Source organism: Haliotis cracherodii, unplaced genomic scaffold (genome assembly GCF_022045235.1).
Source record: "Haliotis cracherodii isolate W230 unplaced genomic scaffold, xgHalCrac1.p SCAF_7, whole genome shotgun sequence".
Classification (NCBI taxonomy): Eukaryota; Metazoa; Mollusca; class Gastropoda; order Lepetellida; family Haliotidae; genus Haliotis; species Haliotis cracherodii.
The window spans coordinates 52922352-52941979 of record NW_027266330.1 but is presented as its reverse complement, the minus strand read 5'-3'; the positions used below and the strand labels follow the sequence as shown (position 1 = coordinate 52941979).

Sequence of the window (19628 nt, the reverse complement as noted above, 5' to 3'; positions counted from 1 at the left end):
TTGCTGAGCGTTGGTGTTTTTTTCATGGAGGATGGAGGTTGAAAAAAGACGGTGTTTTTCCCTAATTTGAGTCGTTTGTGATCATTTATACCTATACTGGTCTTAACTAGGGTTAGAGTTGAAAATCCAGCTAATGGGTATGGTTAGGGCTAACCCTAGGGGTTAGATAGTGCAATCTTTTTTGTCAATCTTATTTAATTATTTTGGGATTTGCTATTGTTTTTCTGTGATTGCTATGGTCTTTGTGCGCTGTTTGTTTTGTTGTGGGAGTGGTTTGTGTTCTGTTGTGATTGGTACTCTTTTGTGTCATTTTAAAATGTAGGCAAATAGTGATCGTGCACTATTGTTTTACTCCAAAAATATATAAGGTGGCATGGTTTCGTGAAACTTGTTTTTTGAAATCAATTGTAACAAAGTATGATAGTAATGGTTATCGGATCATTGTATGTACTTGGATAAGTAATAGTATTAGTCTGCTCGTAATATTCAGTTTTAGTTATAGTTTATGCTGAATGCATTTCTCAGGTAATTTCCAAATGAAGTTTACCTTGCTGCAATTCCAGAATGTATGAATGATTGTGTCTATGTGTTTGGCGCATATGCTCTTTGTGACCTGAACTTATTATTTTGTAAGAACGAGGTATGGAAAGAGGTAGAAATGACCTTGGGTGCCCCTAGGAGTGTGCGTTTGGAGGTTGGGGGCTGAAAAAAAGACGTTTTTTCACCCTAGTTTGGCTCGTTTGGGGTCACTTTGACCTAATCTAGTCTTAGCTAGGGTAAGAGGCGAAAATCGAGCTAACGGGTATGGTTAGGGCTAACCCTAGTGGGATAGGGGGTTAGCTAGGGTTAGGTCGATTTGACTGTTTTTTCGATGTTTTGGTGTTTTTGTGGAGGTCCCACTGCATGGTCGGGATGTTGCTGAGCGTTGGTGTTTTTTTTGGATGGAGGTTGGAGGTTGAAAAAAGACGTTTTTTTACCCTAATTTGAGTCGTTTGTGATCATTTATACCTATACTGGTCTTAACTAGGGTTAGAGTTGAAAATCCAGCTAACGGGTATGGTTAGGGCTAACCCTAGGTGTTAGCTAGTGTTAGGTCGATTTTGCTCTTTTTTTATGTTTAGGTGGATTTTTGGAGGTCCCTCGGCAGGGTCGGGACGTTGCAGAGCGTTGGTGATGTTTTTGATGTCTGCAGTTTCCCGTTGTGGTGCGCGCGCGTGTGTTTTGTGGAATTTTTTGAGCGTTTTGTTTGCGCCGCAACTAGGGTTAGATAGTGCAATTTTTTTTGTCAATCTTATTTAATTATTTTGGGATTTGCTATTGTTTTCTGTGATTGCTATGGTCTTTGTGCGCTGTTTGTTTTGTTGTGGGAGTGGTTTGTGTTCTGTTGTGATTGGTACTCTTTTGTGTCATTTTAAAATGTAGGCAAATAGTGATCGTGCACTATTGTTTTACTCCAAAAATATATAAGGTGGCATGGTTTCATGAAACTTGTTTTTTGAAATCAATTGTAACAAAGTATGATAGTAATGGTTATCGGATCATTGTATGTACTTGGATAAGTAATAGTATTAGTCTGCTCGTAATATTCAGTTTTAGTTATAGTTTATGCTGAATGCATTTCTCAGGTAATTTCCAAATGAAGTTTACCTTGCTGCAATTCCAGAATGTATGAATGATTGTGTCTATGTGTTTGGCGCATATGCTCTTTGTGACCTGAACTTATTATTTTGTAAGAACGAGGTATGGAAAGAGGTAGAAATGACCTTGGGTGCCCCTAGGAGTGTGCGTTTGGAGGTTGGGGGCTGAAAAAAGACGTTTTTTCACCCTAGTTTGGCTCGTTTGGGGTCACTTTGACCTAATCTAGTCTTAGCTAGGGTTAGAGGCGAAAATCGAGCTAACGGGTATGGTTAGGGCTAACCCTAGTGGGATAGGGGGTTAGCTAGGGTTAGGCCGATTTGACTGTTTTTTCGATGATTTTGTGTTTGTTTGGAGCTCCCGCGGCAGGGTCGGGACGTTGCAGAACGTTGGTGGTGTTTTTGATGGAGGTTGGAGGTTGAAGAAAGACGTTTTTTCACCCTAGTTTGGCTCGTTTTGGGTCATCTTGATCTAAATTGGTCTTAGCTAGGGTTAGAGGCGAAAATCCAGCTAACGGGTATGGTTAGGGCTAACCCTAGTGGGATAGGGGGTTAGCTAGGGTTAAGTCGATTTGACTGTTTTTTCGATGTTTTGCACAGCAAAAAAAGTGTAGGTTTCCGTCTTCCGGAAACCTTCCGGAAACCTTCCGGATACCTTCCCATTTTGGATCCGGCCCGGATACCTTCCGGAAACCTTCCGGAAACCTTCCAAAAAAAATGTCAAAATTTGAGGGGTGCATTTTGTTCACTTAAGTGTGAAACACATAAAAAAATTAACTTGAAAATACCAAGCAATTTGAAGGTTGTTGAAGGCATCTGGAAGGTTTCCGGAAGGTTTCCGGAAGGTTTCCGGAAGGTATCCGGATGCAAATTTTCTTCATGACTTGCTTCTGGTAAATAATGTTAGCCTGTGCATTACAGGTACCTGTTGTAATATTCTGTGTTATTTTAATGGTAAATATCCTCCTAAAACATTTTTGGAGAAGAAAATTGTTCAATTTCATATTTTGTCCTTTTCGGATGTTAATGGTATTTAATGAACAAACATCAGTTCTTGTATAATGATATCCTTAAATTTCATGTCCAGACTTCCAGTTTGTACTGAGAAAAAGAAAAGGTTACAGGTACCTTTTGTAATATTCTGTGTTATTTTAATGGTAAATATCCTCCTCAAACTGAGATATGTGGGCATGCATTGTTCACAAGTTGTTTTGCGACATGGGTCCAATGTGTGAAGCTTATTGCTGGTGTCCGCCACCATGATATTGTTGCAATATTGCTAAAAGTGGCAAAACAGCATTCTCACTCAGAAAAAAATGGAAAGTCATTGGCTATGTGCTTTGGCATTTGGCCCTGGTGAGATTAACAGATTAGTTTGGAACGGTATCAGTACTTGTTATATCGGGACAGTGTAGTTTCATGGGAATATAAAACAGAATACAATTGTCCCAAATTGGTGCATAAGACTAATGGCATCCATAGAAAACACCTAAATAAAGTACAGAAAAAATATCAATGTCATTTGTCTACTAAGGTGGAACTACAACTTTTGTTAAGTATTTATAGTAGGAAAACATTCAGGGCATTAGTACATTTCATATTTGTTCAGCACCTATGTTATGGCTGATCAGTATTATATATCTTTATGCTAATGAAGCAAAACAAATCATGTTTTTGGAAAAAAATCTTATTTATTGATTATATGGCATTTCATTGGTACATATCACAAATTGAAATTTGATCAAGCAAGAAGAGGAACTAGCATAAAGTAACCAGTGGTGTTTGCAAGGCCTTACAGAACAGACGCTTCAATGCCATTTTCTAAATAAACAAATTAGTCAAATCTCAGAAGAATTTTATTGAAGAAGAATATCTAAAGTCAATTATGTTTCTGCAGTAAACCACAAAAGTCATTCAGATTTGTATGGTCAGCATCGGTGTACACAACCTGGACATAGTCACAGTGCTTTGGCATAAATTCATTCAGACTTCATTAGTGACATAATAAAACCACCTACAGTCACACAGATGTGGCATTACTCATTCAGAATCATCACTTTCTGAGGTGAATCTGTTGGTTGTTATCAGGAGTACTGTTCATCTTCCGGCGAGTCCCTTGTCTGAATTGTGTGAGCAAGATCTTCTTAAATGTAGCTGGTGTCAGATTGTGAAATCCAGGTACCTGAAACATTTCATAACATCTTTAGAAACTTGTTAGTCAAAAGTTATGAAACACACACATATTTACAAATGTTTAAAGTTGTTTTCTCAAACAGTGAGGTATTGACAATTTATCTTGCAACTGATATTTAACCAATCTTTGAACATGTAAATAAGCCATTGCAAACAGAAAAGTGTTCAGAAAATACAAAAATGTATCCGGTCTTCTAAAACAATACCACAAGGTTCACCTGAATTTTGCTTGAATGTTTGCATTACATCAAAATGTAAGGAAGGGTAAACAAGACTATGCAAAACTAAGTTACATAGGTTCTTATACATAAATACATAAATGCAACTATTCATAATTATCAAAACACATGTCATGTAAGTGATCTCAAAATACAACATAATGAGCGAGTGAGTTGATATAGTTTCATGCAGCTTGTTAGCAATATTCCAGCTATGGGCTTCACACATTGTACCCATGTGGTGAATTGAACCCGGGTTTCAGAGACTGTTTCACCCACTAGGCTACCCTTGCACACCAGATACAAAAGAAAGTATATTAGGAATTCAGACAATAGATATTCTCACCAAATTCATTAATTCATTAATGGAAGCTATATTGAAATTCAAATTTTGACAAATTAGGATGAGACTGTAGAAGCATTTATCTAAGTTATTATGGATATTAAATATCTACCGTTAATTGGTAGTCCATCATAGACAGTGATAAGAAATTCAACTGAAAAGTACAACCTGAACCATCAACTAAAAACTATGTATATTACATTAAAGGGGCCGGTCATGTATTACCGGTATGTTCTCATTCATTTTTGACACAACCCTCCCTGAAAGAAAATGCAAAGCACTTTATATTTTATTGTCCATTTTGTCAAAAGTCTCCCCTAGAGACTCTCACATTTTGGGGTGACCCTCCCTGTTTGTTCTGATCTGAATTCAAATATTCATGACTCATTATCATATTTTATCATTCATCCTATCTTTTTTGAAAATTAACTAAATGAAGATTAACAATAACATGCAAATCTGCCAAAATATTGGCCTGGCAAAGTTTAAATTAATCATAATTACTGTTATAAAGTTTTGGATCCATCGTCTGTTTCTAAATACAGTGAAACCCAACTTTGACTTGTGTGGCATTGTTGAATCATCTACCCAATGTTCTTTATGCATTGATATGCATCTGCACAGAGTGGTCAAAGTCTGTGTCTGACACATAGTGTGCTACAAGGGAGACATCAGTTTGTGTCTAGCCAAACTGTCTGATAATCTCAAGGGCTGCCTTGGTAGCATCAAGGGATGTAGCTAATCCTAAATAAACATAAAACAAGTGACATCATCTCTTCTACAGAACACATGATCAAAGCCTGCCCCACCTTTGATGTTTATTACCTTGCTACTCAAACTACAGCTAATTAGCAAAATGAACTCAATGTCAACTCATTGTGGACTAGGGATTAACAGGGCAATTAGTGTCGGGTGGGTATTAGTACTTGCAATTGTCTGTTAATTACTTAATTGAGTAGTGACGGCTTAGTCGGTTGTGCCTTTACAACTGCTATTCAACTTATCGAGGCAGTTTACTATGTAACATGCTTCTTGGGACCAAGGAAATGTATCTTGCTGGATAACAGTTTTTTTCTAATTTATCAGAGATCAGAAATAATAATAATGACGTTTTTGATGTGCATTTCTTTGTTGTGTTCACCAGGATGATGGTGATGGTGTTTGAATTATTAGACACTATTTATTCCAAAAGAGGAATAGGGTTGGTGAAGAGGCAAAGCTTATTTGAACAACATATATATTGATATACAGAAACTGTACAACAAACAGATTAACTGTATCTACAGTTGTAACTATCATGATGCAAATTTTCACTGAATCAAAGTCATATCTTTTCAAGACTCAGATCAGGTTGTTGTGATTGAAGGCCACATTAAACTTGCTAATTTCAAATCATTCATCCCACACTTATGATTTGGTTTGCTGTTTTATGCCGCACTCAAGCAATATTCCGGCTATATGTAAATAATCGAGTCTGGACCAGACAGTCCAGTGATTGACATCATGAGCATCGACCCACACAATTGGAATCAATGACATGCATCAACCAAGTCACCGAGCCTGATCGCCACCTGATGGCGTTAGTCAACTCTTTAGACGAGCATTGTCGCCCGTTACGGAAAGTATTGGGTTACAAATATCCCTTGTAAAACCTTTCAACATGTTCAAATGACACATCGAAAGGGCATTGTGAAAAATTGCACCATGTTAGGATTCTTAAATACAGTTTCAGCTTGACATTGAGTACTTTAAACTTTAAAGTGAAAAATACATTCACAACAAGTGAGCTGTGTCTGCCAATCAGTCGGTGAGTAAATTGGAGTAGGGGACTAATTTCGAAGGTAAACTTGTTTCAACGTTTAACAACTACATGCATTTGTGTTTGTATGAGACAATGTGTGTTTAATTCCATATATTTTACTTCAAAGCATGTTATCACAATAAATTGAGTCGGGTATAGGATAAGTTGGAGTAGAGGCTAATTTCTATTGTAAACTTGTTTTAACATTTCACAATTATTGGTCTTTGCAAGTTATCAATCCTAGTTTAATTTCATTTATTTTACCAAGGTAAATAAAAAATAAGGTGTCATTTTCGTCAAGTAATAATCTACAAACACCCACCTCACCCGGCTCCCTTAGTTCCCTCCTCCACCCACCTCGGCATTTATTCCAAATTTAAAAATTTCAAAAAATCAATATAAGCAACCCCTAAAAGCCCCCTCTTGGGTTGCACACACCACTTTCACCCTTCTCGGAATACACTAAATGGTCCGACCAGGCCCGTGTGCGAAATACGCTGTAGTCGGAAAGCGCACGTTAAATCTTTTATATCAGTCAGAAGTAATAATCGCCGTTTTCGCTTTCGGCGAGTATTTCGCCAGTCAGTGCTGTTTTGCTAAGGTGTCGTTTCAGCTATAACCCGCTTATTGCACATTATTAGTTTCAATTTATATTTATAATCATTTTAACCACTGTAATAAGTAAAAAATGAAATAAAAGTATATAGAAAATAAACAAGGAAATGTTATAAAATGTGCATCCGCAGGCAATATTTATAAGATAATCCTGCATGTAGCTGTGGCCATCACACTGAAGATGCACTTCACTTCTTTCTCATATGTCCAAATTACAATGATTTAAGACAGAATATGTACTATTATGTTAAGGGATATGATCTAAATTCAATTCTATTAGATAATCCTGAAAGGACGTCAAAAATAAACTTAGAAATTCTTAAATCAGTAGAAGACTACATTCAGCTATCCAATAGGTTTTGTGATTGTACATAGCATCTTAAATTTATAATACTATTCCTTGCCGTATATTGCAGTACACTATTACTACTAAAAATGCGACCTGACAGCGCCGACAACGTAGTTTCTATAATAAGAACATGTATATAATTGTATTCCTTGACTGTACTTTTGTCATATCATATTGTATTCTAATTCTGGAGCGGTATTCAAATAAGTTTTTGCTTGTTTACCCATCCAGTTCACATATAAATGTTTAAAACAATATTTAGTAAACAAATAATTTAAACTCATGCAACAACATAGCGTGTGGAGACGATAGACCACTGAAAAGAGCATATATATATGCACATCCAATGACCCCTGACATCACAAGGCATTGTTTTGCCAGTGTGTCAGGCAACAGAATACTACGAATTACATCACAGGGTACTGTGACCTGTTTGAAAAGTTAGGTACTGTATTCTAAAGGTAGGCCCAAAATTCTAGACAATCCAGTGATTGATATTATGAACATCAATCCACACTGTTAGATGGTCACTGTCAGATGCCATGAACCAGGTCACTGAGCCTGATCACCTGATCTATTAGGTTATCTCTTATGGTTGAGGCTAAAACGGCACCTCAGCAAAATGTCACTGATTTCTCCAACGAAAACAGCACCTTGATTTGGCAAAAAGGCTACTAATTGTTGTCTGTTATCTGGAGAGACATGTTGATTCCTGGCCGAAATATATATAAATGAAATTTCTATAAAATTACTATTTATTTCCTACTTACTCAAATAAATATGCCATATATAGTATACCTGTTGTCCAGTTTCTTGACATTTTCGCCAGACTCAGGTTCAGCTTGACATTGAGCTAATCTGAGTAAAGCTACTTAAAACTTCAAAGCATGTGATCTTTCAATGATAAGTTTAGTTGCACCTCCCAATCAGAATCATGAGTAAATTTGAGCATTTAAATTTTTCTAATGTAAATTATTTTTAGGTGACTAACATTTAACAATTATTTGTGTTTGCAAGTTTAATTGCATTTATTTTACTTCAAAGAAATCAAAGCATATTATATTTTCACAATAAGTTTAGTTGCATCTCCAAATCAGAGTCAGCAAGTAGATGCTAGTTTTTAATGTAAACCTTTTTGAACATTTCTCAGTTATTTGTGTTTACAAGTGACCATGCAAGTTTAATTTCATGTATTCGGGCATATTCAGACCCAAGTTAAAAAAAATAACAAGGTGCTGTTTTCACCAGGCAATAGTAGGCGAGGTGCTATTTCCCTTTATAGTATAACCCTCTCTTACAACTAGCATAGGTTGATGGGGACCAATTCCAACCCGGAATCCCCAAATGAGTGGGTATGGTTTTACGCTGTTTTTAGCAATACCACAGCAAGGGACACCTGACATAGACTTCACACATTGTACCCATGACAAGAATCGAACCTTGGTCTTCAGCACTTCAACCACTAGGGTACCCCACCGCCAAAATTCCCAACATGATCAAGTTGTCATCACGGTATTCTTCAACAAGTTCAAGTGAAAATATCCATACCTTTCAAATGTCTTATCTTCCACTTCACAATGTTCACTGTTGCAAAACTCCTGTCATTTAATTTGTTCTTGATTATTCACACCTGCAAAAGTAAGTTTAGTCGGTACGGTATGAACTAAAAAAATGAGTCACTATAGAGTATCTAGATAAAGGAATATAAATAAGCAAACATATTTCTACATCATATACATTAGCAAGGATTAACATAAGTTAGGTAGATTGCTTATCCTACAAAAATTAAATCACACATTTACTAACATATATAAAACAGAATAAGTGGCTAACAGAAGATAAATAACTTTAATACGTGATCAATATTATTAACATATTCCTTACCTGAATCAGAGACCATATAACAGTCTATGTATTATGGTCTCTGTCTGAATATGTCACGTCTTCAGCTCCCTGCAATCGAGGTTGTGAAACATTTCTGCTGTAGGGATATTACATCCGCTGGGATATCGCTTGTCACACTGCCTGGCATGGTAGGCAAACGTATATCCCATACACCACATAGGTATACTTCCTAATACACACTGTCGAAATCCCCGCGGCTCCCAATATGGCCTGTATGAACTGTAATCGGCCAACCTCGTCTCTTTCCGTAACTGCTGCAGAAATGACCGCTCGTCATTCGTGACCAACTCGTGTTATTCCGGGACAAGCAAGTCTACCCATAATTCCCTGTATGGCCGAAGGCGCCATTTTGGAACACAAATGTAAACAAACACTCAAAGCTCGTGTAATCGATGTACACCGTGATGCTTGATTGCGATATGCTTACCTCGTGTATCGATACATTGTTCTCAATCACCTCTAACTCGGAAATCCCGGTCGAAATCCACCTGAGCCATCCACAACGAGGACGTCAAGTATTTCGAAAACTCGATTGACAGCCGAAGAAGGAAGAGCAGCTTGCAGATGCCAGGTACGTAGCAGGGCTTCGAGACATAATGGTCAATGATTTCTATACAGAGATCTTATGGAATGGATTGATTTAGATATTTTCCTGATCTCCATGTTACTACTGTAAACGTCAAGGGCCTTTTAGTTTTGTTGTTTTCGGAAACCCTTTGTTATTATTATGATCAAGTGTTTGTTGTGACATGGTATTTCTATTTGGGATTGCATAAGAGCTACAGGTGCAGGACTTTTAAGGGTCGTGTCCTTATTCTCAACATAACGCTGGGATTTGATGATGAGGGTTAGTTACCAAGGGTATAAATCTGGCAAAGTGCATGTCAAACAAAACGTGGCATTCAATTTCAATCATGTGTTGCCACCTGAACCACCTGAAAGTGAGATATGGATTACAATGAATAATGACAGCTTATCAATCTTTAACAAATTCTCACTGAAACATTGAAAGGATAAAGACAAGTTAGTTGTTTTCTGTTTCAGCATGTTCAGGGTTTGTGGGCAGGTTCACAGACATCCTCAGGGAGGATACCAAGTATTGAGTGAGTATTTTTGTTTGTGATAAATACAAACTACATGTATTCATCATGGTATATTTCAATGTAATGTGAAACATCACACTCACAATAGTCCAGCTCTGTGATGGCAGCCTGTAAATAATTGAACATGGACCAGACAATCTAGTGATTGTTATTTTCAGCAAAGATCCATGCCCTCAGAGTATGATGACAACCTAGTCTGACCACTCAATTCATTAGTTGATTAGTGTTTGCAGCGGTAGAAACTAACACTTTCAGTCCACCAGTCCTAAAATGATAGCATATAGCAAAACCTTTAAAATGTCAAAATGACCAGTGCCAATTTCTAACCCTGGTGTTTGGATGTTGTGTTTGTGTGTGTATGTATGAGTGTATTTAGGTTGGTTTGTTGTTTAACGCCGCACTCAGCTATATGACGGCGGTCTGTAAATAATCGAGTCTGGACCAGACAACCCAGTGATTCATATCATGAGCATCGAGCCACGGAATTTAGATCAATGACATGCATCAACCTAGTCAGAGAGTCTGACCACCCGATCCCGTTAGTCGCCTTTTACGACAAGCATAATGGCCTTTTACGGCAAGTATGGGTTGCTGAAGACCTAGTCTACCCCGGAATCTTCACGGGTTGAGTGTATTTAACTTAAATCATGAATCTTATACTTGTTTCTCTGTGCTTTTACAATGTAACCCAAATTTTCTCTGGAATAATAAAGTATTCTCTTATTTATGTCATTTCTGAACAAAGTGTCATGGAAAAGCCAAACAAATAGCCTAGAAATAAAAGTAAATACTGCATTGCATTAATCTGCATTTCAAGAAAATGTGGCAATAATTCATGGAATGATATTCACCTCGGTGAGGATCTCTCTGCATTGTCGAACAAGTTATTTCCTATGTAATGTATGTGTTGAATGACCCTGACTTTGTTGTCAAAATATTGTTTTAACATTTGTTAAATATGGGGATAAATGTCATCTCTGAATGTTTGACATGAATTATTATGATTAGGGTAGTTCTAAGTCGGAATCACAACCGGGGTCTTTTCATTTGAATCAAATGTACAACATGTACAGTTTGGACATTTCTGTGATGTGAATGCTACTTATGTTTGTAGAATGTCCGGATGAATAAAAGAGACAGTCATCCGTGCAGCATCAATGCAAAGAAAGACCATAGAAGAGCAACAGTGAGTGGTAAATATTTTGTTTGGTTCATATGGTTATTTAGCAAATATGTCTTCAGTTTGTTCCTTATCGCTGTAGGCACGGATGTCCTATTATCTAAGGCACTACAATTTTCTGTGCAGAGTTGCATCTCTTGGGCTTAGCAGAAACCTATAGTCATGTGTTCAAATCCTGGTACTCCCCGATTATGTTGCTAGGTTTGTCAGCATTATACACATACTCGTGGGATTCATCAAAGACCTGCACCACTTAGGACTTTCTTCCCACATCAAACTAACATGCGGTGATATATCTGGAATACTGTTCAAAGCAGTGTTAAAGCCAAATCATTTATTTAACACTGCATCCAGCAATAGTTTGGCTATATGACAAGGATTGTGAATATATATTTTTCCATGTTGATGAGTTGAAACAATCACTAAATGACATCTCTTAAAAAGAGATTCCCAGCATTCCAAGCCTAATTAATAGATAAGGTTGTGATTGAGTAGGCTCATTGATCACATGTAATCATACCACAGTGATGTGGGATATTGTCCATAATAGTTATCATCGGTTTGTCTGGACCGAGTTCATAACATTAGTCACTGGTTTGTCTGGTTGAGATTTGAGATGTGATTATCTTAAATGTTTAGCATATAACAAGACTCACATATGACAACTTAAGTGATTTTGCTGCCTTCTATTTGTAAGTACATGTGGCAACAATTCTTTTTGATTGCTAAAATCTTTTTACATAATGCTGCAGAAACTGAAGTCCTGCTTGAGGTCCCTGGATGAGTACTCCAGGTTGACAGTCTGGAAGGACCAGACAAGGGAGTCCTAAACAGAGGCTGCACCCCTTCAGATATCAGAGGTGATTTGCAGACAGCGATGATGAGGGTCCTGTTATTTCAATGGAGGCCGACCGAGAAATTGTATGCCAAATGGTACTGGGACACACAAAGGCTGGTCTGGCTAATGTGAGAAGACCAACCAATGCCAAGCTGGAGTGGAATTCTTCCAGGACATTCAGGAAATTCTTGTAAACACTTGAAAGGAATGATAAATGGGACTTATTGTCTTTAAATGTGGACCCAAACACCAAATGGAAAGTGCACAATTCTACTAACACAATGCAGCAGAGATAGAGTCTAACTGGTATCCCCTCATCCTGGTTCCTGTTCATCCATGGCAATATAGAAAGAAAAGGAGGATTGAGGGAAAGTAAGTTATCTGAACTGGTGAACATAATCCGTAGGTACTGTCAAGCGAACAGTTATCACACTCTGTTATGAGTATTGAAGAATAGGATGAAATTGCATACTGCATCAGGAACCATCATGTGAACACTGTTCAATGTGCGATATACTATAGGCATATGAATAAAAGAAATTGATAATTTGATTGTTGCTTATGTTTCATTTGCCAGCTGTGTAAATGGGGATGTTTCATGATTTTGCCTCAGTTTAATAGCCACACTTATCTTATGAAACCATGCATTGCTTGGGCATCTCAAGATAAATAACACATGTTTCCTTTGCTCTGAAAACGTCTGATGACACATTGATCTGTTATGTCAAAGGTTAAAGTCACAACCAGACAAAAAGTTTGTTTGTGGTCTAACTCTTCCTTTGGGCAGGGGTCGAAGTTGGAAAAAGGTCGTGTGTGATCAATATATACTACATTTTCCCTTAAATTGCCTTTTCTACAGAAGTCTTAGTAACTCTTATACATATACTGGTTACATTACTTCCATATTTTGGTCAATGATATGTTGAATTCTACAAAAGGACTGCATATTTGGTTTATGTGCTGGATAGCTCTTTGAAATGTTTTTGAAATATTTATCACTGATATTGAAGGTCAAATTCACACTCAAAAGTGATAACTCATGAGGGGTTGAAGTGTAAGATCAAGGCAACAGTGAAGGGGTCATTCATAAAGTATTTCTGCAATTATAACTAAAATGCCTACTTCTGGAGATATTTGTGAAGTATTAAGCACATCGTTGTTATATTATTTGAATACACATATATGTGCAGTGGTTACAACTCCAGTGTCAAATTAACTGTCAATCCCTTTTAATAAAATAATTCACAGTAACTGAGGAAGAGCTTACTGTAGTACCATAAAACTAGGGTGAGGCAAATGTCAATGAAGTTAGTATTTTGGATATAACAAGTACAAGTACCGTTACAAATAGTCTTATTATCATCTAATAGGACCAAAGGCCCAAGTGAGCACATTGTCAATGACTTTTTCTTTTTCTCAGTACAAACTGGAAGTCTGGACATGAAATTTAAGGATATCATTATACAAGAACTGATGTTTGTTCATTAAATACCATTAACATCCGAAAAGGACAAAATATGAAATTGAACAATTTTCTTCTCCAAAAATGTTTTAGGAGGATATTTACCATTAAAATAACACAGAATATTACAACAGGTATCTGTAATGCACAGGCTAACATTATTTACCAGAAGCAAGTCATGAAGAAAATTTGCATCCGGATACCTTCCGGAAACCTTCCGGAAACCTTCCGGAAACCTTCCAGATGCCTTCAACAACCTTCAAATTGCTTGGTATTTTCAAGTTAATTTTTTTATGTGTTTCACACTTAAGTGAACAAAATGCACCCCCCAAATTTTGACATTTTTTTTGGAAGGTTTCCGGAAGGTTTCCGGAAGGTATCCGGGCCGGATCCAAAATGGGAAGGTATCCGGAAGGTTTCCGGAAGGTTTCCGGAAGACGGAAACCTACACTTTTTTTGCTGTGTTGGTGCTTTTGTGGAGGTCCCACGGCATGGTCGGGATGTTGCTGAGCGTTGGTGTTTTTTTCATGAAGGTTGGAGGTTGAAAAAAGACGGTTTTTTACCCTAATTTGAGTCGTTTGTGATCATTTATACCTATACTGGTCTTAACTAGGGTTAGAGTTGAAAATCCAGCTAATGGGTATGGTTAGGGCTAACCCTAGGGGTTAGATAGTGCAATCTTTTTTGTCAATCTTATTTAATTATTTTGGGATTTGCTATTGTTTTCTGTGATTGCTATGGTCTTTGTGCGCTGTTTGTTTTGTTGTGGGAGTGGTTTGTGTTCTGTTGTGATTGGTACTCTTTTGTGTCATTTTAAAATGTAGGCAAATAGTGATCGTGCACTATTGTTTTACTCCAAAAATATATAAGGTGGCATGGTTTCGTGAAACTTGTTTTTTGAAATCAATTGTAACAAAGTATGATAGTAATGGTTATCGGATCATTGTATGTACTTGGATAAGTAATAGTATTAGTCTGCTCGTAATATTCAGTTTTAGTTATAGTTTATGCTGAATGCATTTTTCAGGTAATTTCCAAATGAAGTTTACCTTGCTGCAATTCCAGAATGTATGAATGATTGTGTCTATGTGTTTGGCACATATGCTCTTTGTGACCTGAACTTATTATTTTGTAAGAACGAGGTATGGAAAGAGGTAGAAATGACCATGGGTGCCCCTAGGAGTGTGCGTTTGGAGGTTGGGGGCTGAAAAAAAGACGTTTTTTCACCCTAGTTTGGCTCGTTTGGGGTCACTTTGACCTAATCTAGTCTTAGCTAGGGTTAGAGGCGAAAATCGAGCTAACGGGTATGGTTAGGGCTAACCCTAGTGGGATAGGGGGTTAGCTAGGGTTAGGCCGATTTGACTGTTTTTTCGATGATTTTGTGTTTGTTTGGAGCTCCCGCGGCATGGTCGGGACGTTGCAGAACGTTGGTGGTGTTTTTGATGGAGGTTGGAGGTTGAAGAAAGACGTTTTTTCACCCTAGTTTTGCTCGTTTTGGGTCATTTTGATCTAAATTGGTCTTAGCTAGGGTTAGAGGCGAAAATCCAGCTAACGGGTATGGTTAGGGCTAACCCTAGTGGGATAGGGGGTTAGCTAGGGTTAAGTCGATTTGACTGTTTTTTCGATGTTTTGGTGCTTTTGTGGAGGTCCCACGGCATGGTCGGGATGTTGCTGAGCGTTGGTGTTTTTTTCATGGAGGTTGGAGGTTGAAAAAAGACGGTTTTTTACCCTAATTTGAGTCGTTTGTGATCATTTATACCTATACTGGTCTTAACTAGGGTTAGAGTTGAAAATCCAGCTAATGGGTATGGTTAGGGCTAACCCTAGGGGTTAGATAGTGCAATCTTTTTTGTCAATCTTATTTAATTATTTTGGGATTTGCTATTGTTTTTCTGTGATTGCTATGGTCTTTGTGCGCTGTTTGTTTTGTTGTGGGAGTGGTTTGTGTTCTGTTGTGATTGGTACTCTTTTGTGTCATTTTAAAATGTAGGCAAATAGTGATCGTGCACTATTGTTTTACTCCAAAAATATATAAGGTGGCATGGTTTCGTGAAACTTGTTTTTTGAAATCAATTGTAACAAAGTATGATAGTAATGGTTATCGGATCATTGTATGTACTTGGATAAGTAATAGTATTAGTCTGCTCGTAATATTCAGTTTTAGTTATAGTTTATGCTGAATGCATTTCTCAGGTAATTTCCAAATGAAGTTTACCTTGCTGCAATTCCAGAATGTATGAATGATTGTGTCTATGTGTTTGGCGCATATGCTCTTTGTGACCTGAACTTATTATTTTGTAAGAACGAGGTATGGAAAGAGGTAGAAATGACCTTGGGTGCCCCTAGGAGTGTGCGTTTGGAGGTTGGGGGCTGAAAAAAAGACGTTTTTTCACCCTAGTTTGGCTCGTTTGGGGTCACTTTGACCTAATCTAGTCTTAGCTAGGGTAAGAGGCGAAAATCGAGCTAACGGGTATGGTTAGGGCTAACCCTAGTGGGATAGGGGGTTAGCTAGGGTTAGGTCGATTTGACTGTTTTTTCGATGTTTTGGTGTTTTTGTGGAGGTCCCACTGCATGGTCGGGATGTTGCTGAGCGTTGGTGTTTTTTTTGGATGGAGGTTGGAGGTTGAAAAAAGACGTTTTTTTACCCTAATTTGAGTCGTTTGTGATCATTTATACCTATACTGGTCTTAACTAGGGTTAGAGTTGAAAATCCAGCTAACGGGTATGGTTAGGGCTAACCCTAGGGGTAAGCTAGTGTTAGGTCGATTTTGCTCTTTTTTTATGTTTAGGTGGATTTTTGGAGGTCCCTCGGCAGGGTCGGGACGTTGCAGAGCGTTGGTGATGTTTTTGATGTCTGCAGTTTCCCGTTGTCGTGCTCGCGCGTGTGTTTTGTGGTATTTTTTGAGCGTTTTGTTTGCGCCGCAACTAGGGTTAGATAGTGCAATTTTTTTTGTCAATCTTATTTAATTATTTTGGGATTTGCTATTGTTTTCTGTGATTGCTATGGTCTTTGTGCGCTGTTTGTTTTGTTGTGGGAGTGGTTTGTGTTCTGCTGTGATTGGTACTCTTTTGTGTCATTTTAAAATGTAGGCAAATAGTGATCGTGCACTATTGTTTTACTCCAAAAATATATAAGGTGGCATGGTTTCGTGAAACTTGTTTTTTGAAATCAATTGTAACAAAGTATGATAGTAATGGTTATCGGATCATTGTATGTACTTGGATAAGTAATAGTATTAGTCTGCTCGTAATATTCAGTTTTAGTTATAGTTTATGCTGAATGCATTTTTCAGGTAATTTCCAAATGAAGTTTACCTTGCTGCAATTCCAGAATGTATGAATGATTGTGTCTATGTGTTTGGCACATATGCTCTTTGTGACCTGAACTTATTATTTTGTAAGAACGAGGTATGGAAAGAGGTAGAAATGACCATGGGTGCCCCTAGGAGTGTGCGTTTGGAGGTTGGGGGCTGAAAAAAAGACGTTTTTTCACCCTAGTTTGGCTCGTTTGGGGTCACTTTGACCTAATCTAGTCTTAGCTAGGGTTAGAGGCGAAAATCGAGCTAACGGGTATGGTTAGGGCTAACCCTAGTGGGATAGGGGGTTAGCTAGGGTTAGGCCGATTTGACTGTTTTTTCGATGATTTTGTGTTTGTTTGGAGCTCCCGCGGCATGGTCGGGACGTTGCAGAACGTTGGTGGTGTTTTTGATGGAGGTTGGAGGTTGAAGAAAGACGTTTTTTCACCCTAGTTTTGCTCGTTTTGGGTCATTTTGATCTAAATTGGTCTTAGCTAGGGTTAGAGGCGAAAATCCAGCTAACGGGTATGGTTAGGGCTAACCCTAGTGGGATAGGGGGTTAGCTAGGGTTAAGTCGATTTGACTGTTTTTTCGATGTTTTGGTGCTTTTGTGGAGGTCCCACGGCATGGTCGGGATGTTGCTGAGCGTTGGTGTTTTTTTCATGGAGGTTGGAGGTTGAAAAAAGACGGTTTTTTACCCTAATTTGAGTCGTTTGTGATCATTTATACCTATACTGGTCTTAACTAGGGTTAGAGTTGAAAATCCAGCTAATGGGTATGGTTAGGGCTAACCCTAGGGGTTAGATAGTGCAATCTTTTTTGTCAATCTTATTTAATTATTTTGGGATTTGCTATTGTTTTTCTGTGATTGCTATGGTCTTTGTGCGCTGTTTGTTTTGTTGTGGGAGTGGTTTGTGTTCTGTTGTGATTGGTACTCTTTTGTGTCATTTTAAAATGTAGGCAAATAGTGATCGTGCACTATTGTTTTACTCCAAAAATATATAAGGTGGCATGGTTTCGTGAAACTTGTTTTTTGAAATCAATTGTAACAAAGTATGATAGTAATGGTTATCGGATCATTGTATGTACTTGGATAAGTAATAGTATTAGTCTGCTCGTAATATTCAGTTTTAGTTATAGTTTATGCTGAATGCATTTCTCAGGTAATTTCCAAATGAAGTTTACCTTGCTGCAATTCCAGAATGTATGAATGATTGTGTCTATGTGTTTGGCGCATATGCTCTTTGTGACCTGAACTTATTATTTTGTAAGAACGAGGTATGGAAAGAGGTAGAAATGACCTTGGGTGCCCCTAGGAGTGTGCGTTTGGAGGTTGGGGGCTGAAAAAAAGACGTTTTTTCACCCTAGTTTGGCTCGTTTGGGGTCACTTTGACCTAATCTAGTCTTAGCTAGGGTAAGAGGCGAAAATCGAGCTAACGGGTATGGTTAGGGCTAACCCTAGTGGGATAGGGGGTTAGCTAGGGTTAGGTCGATTTGACTGTTTTTTCGATGTTTTGGTGTTTTTGTGGAGGTCCCACTGCATGGTCGGGATGTTGCTGAGCGTTGGTGTTTTTTTTGGATGGAGGTTGGAGGTTGAAAAAAGACGTTTTTTTACCCTAATTTGAGTCGTTTGTGATCATTTATACCTATACTGGTCTTAACTAGGGTTAGAGTTGAAAATCCAGCTAACGGGTATGGTTAGGGCTAACCCTAGGGGTAAGCTAGTGTTAGGTCGATTTTGCTCTTTTTTTATGTTTAGGTGGATTTTTGGAGGTCCCTCGGCAGGGTCGGGACGTTGCAGAGCGTTGGTGATGTTTTTGATGTCTGCAGTTTCCCGTTGTCGTGCTCGCGCGTGTGTTTTGTGGTATTTTTTGAGCGTTTTGTTTGCGCCGCAACTAGGGTTAGATAGTGCAATTTTTTTTGTCAATCTTATTTAATTATTTTGGGATTTGCTATTGTTTTCTGTGATTGCTATGGTCTTTGTGCGCTGTTTGTTTTGTTGTGGGAGTGGTTTGTGTTCTGCTGTGATTGGTACTCTTTTGTGTCATTTTAAAATGTAGGCAAATAGTGATCGTGCACTATTGTTTTACTCCAAAAATATATAAGGTGGCATGGTTTCGTGAAACTTGTTTTTTGAAATCAATTGTAACAAAGTATGATAGTAATGGTTATCGGATCATTGTATGTACTTGGATAAGTAATAGTATTAGTCTGCTCGTAATATTCAGTTTTAGTTATAGTTTATGCTGAATGCATTTCTCAGGTAATTTCCAAATGAAGTTTACCTTGCTGCACTTCCAGAATGTATGAATGATTGTGTCTATGTGTTTGGCGCATATGCTCTTTGTGACCTGAACTTATTATTTTGTAAGAACGAGGTATGGAAAGAGGTAGAAATGACCTTGGGTGCCCCTAGGAGTGTGCGTTTGGAGGTTGGGGGCTGAAAAAAAGACGTTTTTTCACCCTAGTTTGGCTCGTTTGGGGTCACTTTGACCTAATCTAGTCTTAGCTAGGGTTAGAGGCGAAAATCGAGCTAACGGGTATGGTTAGGGCTAACCCTAGTGGGATAGGGGGTTAGCTAGGGTTAGGCCGATTTGACTGTTTTTTCGATGATTTTGTGTTTGTTTGGAGCTCCCGCGGCATGGTCGGAACGTTGCAGAACGTTGGTGGTGTTTTTGATGGAGGTTGGAG

At 38.1% G+C, this 19628-nt stretch overlaps 2 long non-coding RNA genes across 4 annotated transcripts; one reads left to right on the top strand and one right to left on the bottom strand.

Annotated features, from left to right (window-relative positions):
- Positions 1-3679: 3679 nt before the first annotated feature.
- LOC139447729 (uncharacterized) lies at positions 3680-9540 on the bottom strand. The gene is made up of 3 exons (XR_011652039.1): positions 9038-9540; positions 8702-8783; positions 3680-3816 (listed from the first exon to the last, which is right to left on the bottom strand). It is a non-coding gene; the product is annotated as an uncharacterized lncRNA (long non-coding RNA).
- On the top strand, positions 9384-12690 carry LOC139447728 (uncharacterized). 3 transcript variants are annotated; one of them, XR_011652037.1, is made up of 4 exons: positions 9384-9629; positions 10103-10161; positions 11276-11347; positions 12094-12690. It is a non-coding gene; the product is annotated as an uncharacterized lncRNA (long non-coding RNA). The 3 variants fall into 3 exon arrangements; XR_011652036.1 differs by lacking the exon at positions 9384-9629 and having other exon boundaries at positions 9776-10161; XR_011652038.1 differs by lacking the exon at positions 9384-9629 and having other exon boundaries at positions 9776-10161; positions 11276-11354.
- The last annotated feature ends 6938 nt before the right edge of the window (positions 12691-19628 follow it).